Here is a 12,101-nt window from a genome sequence, read left to right as displayed (position 1 = left end):
ACAACTAACTAAGGAGAGGAGGAAACATTCCCTGGAGCATTGAGTGCTTTCCAACTGTATGTCTTTACCCCACAGCTTACCCAGTGTTCCTTTGCTGTTAGACGACACCCCACTATGTACAGTTCCCAGTTCCCAATAGACTTCCCAACCTCTTCTAAATTTTGTCAATGAGGCTAAGTCTGACGAGCTCAGAATTTATAGTTAGTATTAACAAGGTTCCTTCCACCCCTTCCCTATCTTAATTATTATTGATCATATTCAGACTCTTGTTATACCCTTTATCTGTTGCAGGAAAAGGTCAACTGTTACGTGAGAGGAGAACAAGGTCTCTGCATTTTCTCTGCTGCCTCTCGCAACCACAAACCACGCAGAACATCTCTGCTGGTACTGAGTTTGTTTGCCACTGTCTAAGTGATCCTACATCATGCATGTGGTTAGCCATTTTACTTTCTCCAAGCCCATTCACACACACTGTCTCCTGTTAGGTGAACAGACATGCCACCTATTAGGAAGAAGAAACAAAGCCACTTCCAGCATGTATTGAGTTAGTTCTCCTAAGGCAGCCTTTGATCCCTGGTCCCTTTTCTAGGGAGCAGGTGCACAACTGGTGGTAACTTTCTGTTCTACAAAGAAGCCTTTTAGACTCACACCTGCCAAGAGCTGAATTGATGTTTTCAAGCCCTGAACATTCTTCCATTTATAACCTAATTTATCTTCACTTGTTTAAAGATAAGGAAATCTAAGATGCACTGTATTTGCAAACTGAAAGAGAATGGCAAGCTTCCTGTGACCCAACAACCAGTAAAGATGCATGCAATTCACACAGAGAGGGAGGGATCTTTCTTGTTAAGGTAGGCAAAATTCTTAGGGCTGAACTTTTTACTGAACACAAGGCCTAACAAATGACAAGCTATGTTATTTCTGCCTAAAATCATCTGCTTGAAAAGGTCCACATATCAGAGTACTAAGCTACTAAGCCCTTCTTAAATATAAAGTCATTAATTATCACATTTCTGTGAGCCAGTAGCACTATCTGCAAGCACACAGGACTAAATTGGTTGAACAGAAAAAAGAAGCTGACTCTCCAGAATTACAGTCTAGTCATTTTTTATATTACTGCAAGCTGCCTTTTTTCTGAAGGCTCCCTGCAAACACTTGATGTCATGGAATGGAGGAAAGGTAGGAGTCCCTGAATGAAGTTGATAAATATTTTAGAAGAGTATACATTAAAGTATACATTAGATAATGATTCTAACCCTCCTACTGTACAGCCAGGTGAGATTGGATCATTTTACTGTGAAATATATAAACAATAGAACATGGTAATTTGATATTTCTCTAGTAAGAATATCTCCTTTGGAAATTAAGTTAGCAACCTAGTCTCAGATAAAATTCTCAGATTTTAGAATTATTCCCCCAGATTGTGAGTAAACAACTTGTTCCCCCGCCTTAGGTCTGTAAGCCATGTAAATAGGGTGTTGCTCTGTGTTCCCACCCACACTTTTGGACCAGATCCAGCAAAATGAGAAAGGTTTCTGAATGTCAGATGATAAGCCACCATTGGGCTGCATAAGTAGCCTTCAGGCTGTTTGGCTATTTGAGTTTCAGGATAGCCATAACAACAAAACTGTTCTCACACATTAATGTATTGGTACTATCTGAGCAATACATTTATTTTCTAAAGAAGAAAAGTCCCCCTGGTAGATTTAACACATTTGTTTCATCTGACTATACCTAGAGCAGCATGTGGTTTATTCTAAGGGTACACTATTTCCATCCAGCGAACTTTCTGAGAATGTTTAATTTTCACCTTATTCTTAGCACAAGTAGGTCTAAATATTTCCTGCTTGAGTTGTCAGGGAGTCATCATTCTGTGGTAAAATGCTCCAAAGAATGTCATGTGGAGGATCAGGAATTATGCTTGCTTTATGAAGTGATATGTAACGATGAAATCTGTTTTACAACTACTGTGCTGCATTTAATTATCTTCCATTTTTACTTTAAAAAATTCGATAATGATGTCACTTCCATTGGCTTTCAATGGAAGTCAATAATCATCCTTTGAAGGTCAGCCAAATTCCCTTCATGGAAAGCAGATTGACACGGGTGAAAGATAAAAACATCTGCCCAAATCAAAGCCATCGTGCAGAGTAGAGTTAATATTCCAGAGATTCATCATGCAGAGATGTCTGCCATACATCAAAATTAGCAACGCTGAATAAGTGAATTGTGTATTATGCTCACCATAAAATCATTACTGGAATATGTCACAAAACATGTGCGTGATTCAGTGCCAAAAGGAACACTGGAGAAAAAGCTTTGAGTTCTGGGGAGGGAGATATCAGGGGCAGCTTCATGCCAAAGAAGGACCCGAAGAGGACCTTGGGATACCCATGAAATTTTTTAATGAGGGACATTCTTAGGAGGAAGGAGATCGTGAGCAAACAAAAGGATACACTCCCATCCTAATAGGGTCTCTACCCCACCTAGAATTGGTATTTTAAAATACTTACTTCTGGGCATGAAATACTGTTCCCACTCCAGAGAAGACCCTTTTGTGGAAGAAGAAAAGATTCTGAAATCAAATAGATGATTCCCAGGGTCAAATGATTATATAAAATTAGCCACCATCCTGGGAAAGCTCATGCCCTGTCCATAGTGCATATTCTGTGAACTGAAGGCCAGAGTAGGGACACCACTAGTGAGGCTGACATAAGAGTCCAGGAAGTCATTCATGATGACGATGAAATGAGAGGCACTCCACCGGATGGAACAAGTTCTTATTACTGTCCCAGGACTTGAACACTCTTAGGCCGCTGTTCCCTCCAGGAACTTCCTCACACCCCTCTCAACCCATCTTTTTCAGGACTGGCTTAGCACCTCTGACCCAATATCCTCAGGACCAAGAGAGAAAGCTCCTCAGAAAATAATAAGGAGGTTCCAAATATCACTAAAGAGTCTCAGCTGAGAATTCTTTTTCTAAACTGGGCCTCCAGAATGTGAGAGAGTCAGGGATTCTAGCTAATGGAACAGGAAAACCAACTCAACAGGGTAGAAGCAAATGTCCCCTGAAGTTCTCTCAAATTCCTTAAATTCAGACTCACCAAACTGAGGCCCAGAGAAAGGCAGAAGTCCTGGACTTAGGAGGTCCAGCTTCTTCCCAGGAGTGATTTCTGGATGGTTCTCCCCCATCCCCCCCACACCCCCACCCCCGCCCAAGGAAGACCACATTCACTTCCAGGATGACCCCTTACCCTACAGGGCATATCAGGAAAATGCTCATCTCACCATAGCAAAAGGTCCCCAACATTTATACTACAAATACCTCATAAAATGGTGGACAGATCCTTCCATTACATTTGGGATCTTGGAAATTCCAACAAAGAAAGCATTTGAGATACTCCTTCCATTAAAAATTCCTTCTTTAATATATTCACAGGAAGAATGCATTAAAGCCCCCAAAGGATGTTCTCTTCATACCCCTGGCTGGGCCTTGTTTACCAAAGAAATAGGTAAACCCTAAGTGAAAATGAAAAGGCTCCAGAGCTAGAAAACTGGAGGTGAGTTCCTCTGGATGAGACATTACATTTGGCACAGAGTCCCCTTAGAATAATCCCAGGACTAAGAGCATCTGAAAACCACCAACAATGGGACATGAGTTTGCTTATCAGAGGCCTACTGTAGCAGAACAAATCTCTAGCAACTGGCTTGGGCCAAGGGAGCAAGAGAGACCAGGAAAAGGAGAAACAGTCATGTCACTCAATGTATAATTTTTCCAGGCACACACACACACACACACACACACAATGAAATTGGTTTTTCTAGGAGATTTGCTTGTCACTGAATTGGCCCTCACCAGAGGAGACAATAAAGGATATTGTTGGCTGGTCTGTCCGATGTTGGAAGAGCACATGCAACCATTGCAATTAAATCTAATTTTGAACCAACCAAATTAACACATTAGATTAACACATGGAGATTAATATAAAGCTCCCAATGACTGCTCTCAATGACTGACAAGGTTCCAGTCACCCTACAGGCCAGAAGGCTTCAAGGCATTATGGCTCTGACATCAAATTTTGATGTTTCTACATCACTGTCTGGTATTTCCTCCAGCTTTCCCTCCTCTTAATAGCAGTATTTTAGTGACATAATTTCCTTGAGATTTTGATTTTATGCTGGAATTCTGTATTCTAAGGCAACCCATTGGCAATGCCTCAGAAACACATGAAACTTGAAAAAAAAAAGCCTAAAGTGGCATTAAAAATCACATATTGAATTTTCACAGTCAGCAGCAATGTTCAGACATACCTGTGTAAAGAAAGCAGGGGTGTTGCCAAAAGTGGGAGAAGAAAATCTTTAATTATCTTGTAACTTCTACTCCTATTTCATGAAAATGTAATTGGGAGGGGACTAAAAACAAGAAGAAAAACATTTATGATGCTCTGGCAGCATAATTTTCACCATAAATGGCAAGAAAGAAGAGCAGATGAACCCGATCTTAGATATTAGATTAGCATCCAATAAAGTTCTCCCATTACAGTATCAGACCATGGCTCCTGTGCCCAAATAAAGCACTGTTTGTGCTTCACTCTGCAGTAAACCCCCTCTGTTTTTTTAAAAACAAAGTGCTGGGTTCACTGTTGATTAAAATCATGCATTTTCAACACAGCTGGCCCTCTAGATAAAGACCTTAAATATTCATCAGCTACCTTAGGTAATTGAGAGAAAAAATTAAGTGTAGCAGCAGAACACAGAAAAGAGGCAAACTTGGAGTCAAAACACAAGGGAAGCAGGATCTTCCCATCAGAGCTCCTACTCCTGGGGGTTGCTCTAAGCAGAAGTAAACAGAGTATGGAAAGCAAAAGGGCTTCCAAGAGGGTGCCCACCTTTCTAACCAGCCATGGAGCAGTAATGCCTAGGAGGAAATCTCCCATCTTCTTCCTGCTTGTGAATGCCAACATCTTCTCCTCCCAGTGCCCATCCTTCCCCTCCAGCCCAGATGGAGATGACAGAGCCTGGAGTATGGATTAGAGGATGGACACACCCAGGAAATGTATCTTTTGAGTCTCCTGCCCTCCCAGCAAGGGCTCTCCTTAGAGGTTGACTCCACTATTAAAATGCCCAATGACTTATGAATATTGTGCCTGTGGTAGGATGAATAATGGCTCCCAAAGATAGGAGGCCCTCATCCCTCATATCCTGTAAATGTTACTTAACGTGACTTGTAAACGTTACTTTATTTGGAAAAAGGGACTTTACACGTATGATTGAGTTAAGGAACCTGAGCATTCCTAAAGTCACCGCAGCAGCTCCCAGGCCACCTCCCTCCCCTGCAGCATCTGACTCTAGGAGCTGCTGCTTCTCCTCTTACTCCCTTCTCTGCAGTTGTCCCCTCTCCCTAACTGTACCACTCTGAATCCTTCCAGGTTCCCTTCCTCTACCTGCCTCGACACTGTTGTGCACCCCCAAGGTCCTTCATCCTAAGTGCATGGCCCAGAACAGGCACCTATGTAAGGTGTTAGGGATAAAGCCCTAGTTGGTCACAGCAAGTCCCTTTCTTACATGATCCTCAAAAACTCATTGTGGTAGCAGGAACAGAATAGGATTTGGTACTTTAGGAACTTGCCTGTCTTCTCTGTCTAGAAGTAACTAACCAGTTAGGTCTTCAAACTGCCACCAAATAGGCATTAACCTTTGGACCACCCAACATTAAACTAGCCCCTCCCCCCCAAAAAAATGTCACGCAACTCTAATAACCTGGAGCTCTCTGTGGGCTGAGAGCGCACAGTCAGAATACCAACCAACAAACCATGAGACAGCAACAAACAGTAATTAAAGAATTTCTAATATCCAAAGCCTTACTCAGAGAACTCTAAAGGAAGTCCAATTCAAAACCTATAGCTCTGCCAGAATTTTCCTGCAGAGTGTGTTGGAAAGAAGAGGAAGAATCATGACTGCTTACATATTAACCATTTTTGTCTGTTTTATTACATAATAGGTTTGTCCGTAATGTCATGGAAGAGCTGGGCTTTAAGTCCTCATTCTTACTATTTGGTAGGAGCCTCTGATTCCATTACTGCCCACTTTAAGCCACTGCCCCCACGACGATCCTCATCAGGTCCCCGCAGCTGGGAGGCAAAGTCTGAACTTTCAAAAATGGCATGCAGGGACCTCAGTCTACATCCAGCCTCATTCACCTCCATCAGAAATGTCACCGCCTCGGAGAAGTCTGTGTTCAAATCCCCAGAGAACCAGTTGGTCTCTCCTTTTCACAATCCCCATCAGTGGGTCTCCCACAACATTCTAAGGAAGTCCACCCCCCATCCAGCTGGCATAGACTCCCAGCCGGGCCCAGGAGCTGCTTTTCAGTGAGGAAAGGATGAAAGAATGAATAAATGGATAAAAAGCAGATACTAAGATCAATGTTCACAAAAGAATGTTTTTATTACTCCACAAGAAATGGCTTCTCTAAGAGTCTTAACTGAATCCGAGAAATGCCGTAAATTCTGAAAAACAATTTTTGAAGAAAGAGCAAAGTACTATATGCATCTCTCCCATATGTTAAAAAGAAAGAGACTAATAGGATTAAAACCTTTAAAAATATGCATATAGTTATATAGACACATACATACACATACTTACAGATGTTTCCATAGATCTGGATTGCCTTTCCATATTTAAAAATAAAACCGTATTCCAGGTTTTTGTAATTTACCTTATAAAAGAAAATGGTCCTATAGAAAACAATCATCATTTGCTACAGTAAGAAAGAGCCATTACAGCAGGCCTTTGAAATGTTGTTGGCTTAACGGACAAGAATGTGATTTGGATCCTGTAAGCACTTACCGAGTTCTGAACAAGCCTAAACAAATATTTTTAATCAGTGTTAGTGCTTTAAGAAAATTTTAATCTGCCACTTAAGAGACACTAATGTACAAGTTGGCAAATAGGAAAACAAAAACCTGTCACCTTTACCATACATTATCAAATGGGCTAAAGCAAATGTGTTTCAGATTCCCTGCCCTGCTGTGCATGAACACAGGATAGGAAGTCAGCAAAAACTGATTTCATATCCTAATGGTGTTATTGGCTACTTCTAGGACAGCCAGAGGGTGTCAGGAATAAAGAAATACAAATTATCTGTTACAACAAAGAGGAACTACATATAAAAATTGACTGTCGTGCCTCCTGGTGTGAAGCAAAAATTAGATCTTGGGCATATAAATATTTTAAATGATATAAAATGTGATTCTAGTGCCATAGCTTTCTAGTAAAAATGTAGACACATAGCCAGAAAGTACACATAGCTCTCAAGTCATCTCATCCCACACTGCAGCCGTCACCAGCCACAAGACATTTGATCCATAGGCAAGTAAAGATGTAAAGAGCCACAATGTAATCACACTCCAGGGGCACACACAGGGCACCTAGAAGAACTCCCCCCCTTGCACTGCCCTTGGTGTCTTGGCATTCTTAGCATACTTCAGACTAAGGGCCTGGACATGAGATCCGAGAACGGAAGCAAGTAATCTTGGCTTCTCTTTCCTGTATCAGGTAATGTGGCCCTCTATTATTTTGTGAATTTCATAGTTTCTAAACCAAGGAACAAATTCTATGTAAGCATGATGCCCATATGTTAAAACAAGCTGTGCAGCAGTTTGTATATGTGGATGATGTCGTGTGTAGGTGTAGAATGTGTGGGCGTGTGTGTATGTGAGAGTGATGAGGTCTGACAGGTAGATGACCGAAGAGACAGAGACAAAGGGTAGCAAAATGACCTTCTTGAAAAGAAGCAGAGCATGAGAAGAAAACATATGGGACTGTACAAATCTGAAGAGATAGGAGGAACTACCACTGAAAGCAAGAGTGACAGCCGAAAAGGAAATAAAGTGACACCAAGCAAGGCCATCCCTAGTATGTGTGTCCCTGGTGAATATTTTTTTGCAGGATCCCTTTCTATATAAACAATTTGATTTTTTTTAAATGTTACAAAATTCATGGGCCTATATGATTTTTCAAAAGAGGTTTTGGAATAATGTGGAAAGAAGAGGTGTTTTAACATTTGTTTATTTTCCAGTTGGTATAAGTGATGATTATTTGCAGTGTCTAGGAACCCTCACTTCCTATGCAGGTACCAGAACTAGCTCTCCGTATTCTTTTTTGCTAAATGTGCTGATTCTAGATTTCTTGCTGGGAGAAAAGGATAGCAATACAGTTAAGGCTCCCAACCCTGTGGCTCTTCAGAATTTGTTCCTATTGAAACACATGTATTTCCTGCCTCTGCATTTCCCTAACCCCTTGTATTTAATGCTAGTTATGTCATCACTAGTGATTCCGCCCCATCTATCATGCCACCCTGAATACCAGCTTCTCATGACTCTCTCAAGGGTTATTGCTATGCTTTGTAGAAGATGACACAAAGGCAAGTCTCGCCCAGAATATGTTAATTTAATGTTAACTTGTTTTCTGCTCATGTTAAATTGACTGTTTGGAATTTTCTGACCACAGAGCACATTTTCTGACCATATCTTCTCCTGAAATCCTCAAGGTAATCACTGCATTCCTGAAATGTGTTTTCTTTGCACATTTGACAGCAACCCCGACTTCCACACACCACCGTCAGAGGTGAGTGGTGGAGACAGCTCACAAATAGAAAAAAAAGAGTGGGCCCATTTGCACAAGGAATGTCCATCTCTCAGCAGACAGCATAAGCATGGAGACTTCAATGTCAACACATTGACTGGAGGCAAGAGACAGCATCAATCAAAGTCTGCGGGGCATTGCAGAATACCATTCTCACAAACTCTCTGAGAGCAATAACATGGCCACCTCCAGAGGTCTGCTAGGGAAGGGATCTGGCCATCCTGGTGTAGTGATGGGAGGTACACAGGGAAAAGATGTGTTGTTCCACCTTCACTGCCGTGGAGTTCTAGCCTGGAAGCTGCTAGGTATCAGGACACGGAGGGATGAGAGCCAATGCATGGGCCCCCACATGTGAATCAAGCCCAGGGGTCAGCAGTCAACTATGGGCACCCCAGATACCTGCACTTGTCCAGTGTGAGTGAGAGGCATGAAAATCATTGTGTCTGCACTTACATAATATCACCAGAGAAAGACTGGATTATCCTGAGGAACAATCCCTTGTCAGGCCACTTTCCTGTAATCACAGCCAAGTCGGGCCCAGAATGATCCCATAGATATGAGCTCCTTTGGGCACCTAGTCAACCTCACAGGAACAATGGGGGACCAAAGAGCACACCAAGGAGGAGAAACAGGGACCAAGAGCACTCTATCCAGATGACACTACAGCCCCACTGTTCCAAGGGAAACTTAGAAAATGTTGAGGAGGCAGAGCTTCCAATCACTCCTGCAAGGTAGGCGGGCCTGCGACCCACCGGCAGAAGAGGAGCAGCGGCCTGCTGAGAGGCAGAGCCGCCCCCTCCCCCTGCGCTGGCAAGGTAGAGGGAACTGTGACCATTCACAGAGCAGGCCCAGCGGCCTGCCGGCATGGTAGGCACATTGCCCCAATTGGAGGAGGGGCAGAGCCGCCGTCCGCGCCTGTGAGGGAGACTTTGCAACTATACAAGACCAATATAAATATATAGGGGGAAAATTCAATAGCACAACAGTTTCGCCAAGTAGAAAGGAACGCGAACAGTATGAAGAGACAAGGAAAGAAAGGACCACAAGCAATGCAGGTCAACGCAACTTTAGAAGAGGTAATAGCTGCAGCAGATGGAATGTCAGATAAAGAATTCAGGATCTACATGCTTCAGATGATCTGGAGTCTCAAGGAAGACATCAGACAGCAAAATCAGACAATGAAAGATCACTTCAATAATGAATTACATAAACAAATCCAAGAAGCAAAGATCAACTATACAGGGAGATAGAGGTTATAAAAAACAAACAAACAGAAATCCTAGAAATGCAGGAAGCAATAAACCAACTTAAAAACTCAATTGAGAATACTACCAGCAGAGTAGAACACTTAGAAGATAGAACATCAGACAATGAAGACAAAGTATTTCAACTTGAAAAGAACATAGACAGCTCAGCAAGACTGTTAAGAAACCATGAGCAGAACATCCAAGAAATATGGGATAACATAAAGAGACCAAACTTAAGAGTCATTGGGATACAGGAAGGGACAGAGTTTCAAACCAAAGGAATGAGCAATCTATTCAATGAAATAATATGAGAAAACTTCCCAGACTTGAAGAATGAGACAGAATCCCAAATCCTAGAAGCCTAAAGGACGCCGAATGTGCAAAATCATAAGAGACCCACACCTAGACACATTATAATGAAGATGCCCAACATACAAAATAAGGAGAGAATTTTAAAAGCTACAAGAGAAAGGAAGCAGATCACATTTAGGGGTAAGCCAATCAGGATAACAGCTGATCTTTCAACACAGACTCTGAAAGCTAGAAGATCCTGGAATAACATATTTCAAACACTGAAAGAAAATGGGTTCCAACCAAGAATTGTGTTTCCAGCGAAATTAAGCTTCAGGATGGAAGATGAAATTAAAACCTTCCACGATAAACAAAAGTTAAAAGAATTTGCAGCTAGAAAACCATCTCTTCAAAACATCCTTGGCAAAACATTACAGGAAGAGGAAATGGAAAATAACAATGAAAACCAACAGTGGGAGGTAGGACAGTAAAGGGGGGAAAAATAATCAAAGAGGAAAACAAACCATGTTTAGTAACAGAAATAAACAAATATGGCTGGAAGAACAACCCATATCTCAATAATAACCCTAAATGTTAATGGCTTAAACTCACGAATCAAGAGACACAGGCTAGTAGAATGGATCACAAAACAAGACCCAACAATATGCTGCCTACAGGAGATGCATTTGATAGGAAAAGACATACATAGGCTGAAGGTGAAAGGTTGGGAAAAATCATATCACTCATATGGACTTCGGAAACAAGCAGGAGTGTCCATACTCATATCAAATAAAATAGATTTCAAGCCAAAGTTAATCAAAAGGGATAAAGAGGGACACTACATACTGCTTAAGGGAACCATACACCAACAAGACATAACAATCATAAATATATATGCCCCAAACAATGGTGCAGTTATGTTCATCAAACAAACTCTTCTCAACTTCAAGAATCTAATAGACCACCATACAATAATCATGGGAGACTTCAACACACCTCTCTCGCCACTGGACAGATCTTCCAAACAAAAGTTGAATAAGGAAACTATAGAACTCAATAACACAATTAATAACCTAGACTTAATTGACATATATAGAATATACCACCCAACATCAAGCAGATACACTTTTTTCTCAGCAGCACATGGATCCTTCTCAAAAATAGATCATATATTATGTCACAGGGAAACTCTTAGACAATATAAAGAAGTAGAGATAATACCATGCATCCTATCTGATCATAATGGAATGGAACTGAAAATCAACGATAAAAGAAGGAAGGAAAAAGAATACATCACTTGGAGAATGAATAATAGGTTACTGAATGATCAATGGGTTATAGAAGACATCAAGGAGGAAATTAAAAGATTCTTAGAGATTAATGAAAACACAGACACAACATATCGGAATCTATGGGACACATTGAAAGCAGTTCTAAGAGGAAAATTCATTGCTTGGAGTTCATTCCTTAAAAAAAGAAAAACCCAACAAATAAATGATCTCATACTTCATCTCAAAATCCTTGAAAAAGAAGAGCAAAACAACAGCAAAAGAAGTAGAAGGCAAGAAATAATGAAAATCAGAGCTGAAATTAATGAAATCGAAACAAAAGAAACAATTGAAAAAATTGACAAAACTAAAAGTTGGTTCTTTGAAAAAATAAAGAAAATCGACAGACCCTTAGCCATGCTAGCGAAGAGAAGAAGAGAGAGAACTCAAATTACTAGCACACGGGATGAAAAAGACAATATCACAACAGACACTTCAGATATACAGAAGATAATCAAAAATTATTTTGAATCCTTATACTCCAATAAATTAGAAGATAGAAAAGGCATCGATAAATTTCTCAAGTCATATGATCTGCCCAGATTGAGTCAGGAGGATATAGACAACCTAAACAGACCAATATCAATTG

This window comes from Marmota monax, unplaced genomic scaffold (assembly GCF_021218885.2).
Source record: "Marmota monax isolate L192 unplaced genomic scaffold, Marmota_monax_Labrador192_F-V1.1 WCK01_AAM20220418_F8-fsc00010, whole genome shotgun sequence".
NCBI lineage: Eukaryota > Metazoa > Chordata > Mammalia > Rodentia > Sciuridae > Marmota > Marmota monax.
The sequence above is the reverse complement of the archived record's forward strand: the minus strand, read 5'-3'. Positions refer to the sequence as shown.